General features: G+C 38.4%; 1 protein-coding gene across 1 annotated transcript in view; it reads right to left on the bottom strand.

The window, feature by feature from the left end:
* Positions 1–849, bottom strand: part of pip5kl1 (phosphatidylinositol-4-phosphate 5-kinase-like 1) — a 14,968-nt gene that overhangs the window by 5,005 nt on the left and 9,114 nt on the right. The window lies entirely within an intron of this gene.

The following is an 849-nucleotide window of genomic DNA, read 5'->3' as shown; positions in this document are numbered from 1 at the left end:
TTTCCTTTTAACACAGTAAGAGTTTTCCATTGTAATAGCCAGAGGCAGAGTTCCACAGTTTATGGCAATTATAAGAAAAGGGATAGGACATTAGTGATCTGGCAGGAGCAATGAAAAAATGTAAGGGAATCTATGATGACTAACAACTATATTTAGTATGTTAGGGAAAAGCCCCACATTTTTTAGGGTTTTTTTCTGTAAAGGTTGAAGCACAAGATTTTCTGTGGAAACTCTCAAGACACGTGGCTACCCATGACACATGCCTTAAAGGTCCAGTGTGTAACATTTAGGAGGATCTACTGGCAGAAATGGAATATGATATTCATAGCTTTGTTTTCATTAGAAAACTGTTGAGAATGTGAGATATTGTATCATGACCCTAAAACCACCACAGAACTTTCAGTGCAGTCTATGCATGCAACTGCATTATGAAATTATGCTTATGTAACTTAAGCCGCAAGTTAATTTTACTGACACACCATGGGTGTTAATCTGAACATCTTTTGTGGGCTAATGTAACACTGGCTCCTCTTAGAGTTACCTATAAACTTGATTGACTAACTTAAAAATAACTTTCGGGCTGTGGGTAAAGCAAGAGCACAGGGACAGCTTTATCTGCAGGGTTCCAATGCATCCCGGAACACCTAAAAAACCTAGGGAGACCTGGAAATTGATACAAATGACCAAATATCCTGTAAATAATCTACGTTAAATTTAAAATTTATGTTGGACACTTTATGTCTGCACTGTGGCCAAATTAATGTTAGAGAAAAACTGAAGTCAAACTGGAATCCTGAAAAATTGGCTGATACATGTGGCTGTGGCTCATAGGCAGAGCGGGTCGTCCCC

Source organism: Morone saxatilis, unplaced genomic scaffold, assembly GCF_004916995.1.
Source record: "Morone saxatilis isolate NCDOM2014 unplaced genomic scaffold, NCSU_SB_2.0 Contig21, whole genome shotgun sequence".
NCBI classification, from domain to species: Eukaryota; Metazoa; Chordata; class Actinopteri; family Moronidae; genus Morone; species Morone saxatilis.
Note: the sequence above shows the minus strand (reverse complement) of the source record. Positions and strands in the feature narration are given on the sequence as shown.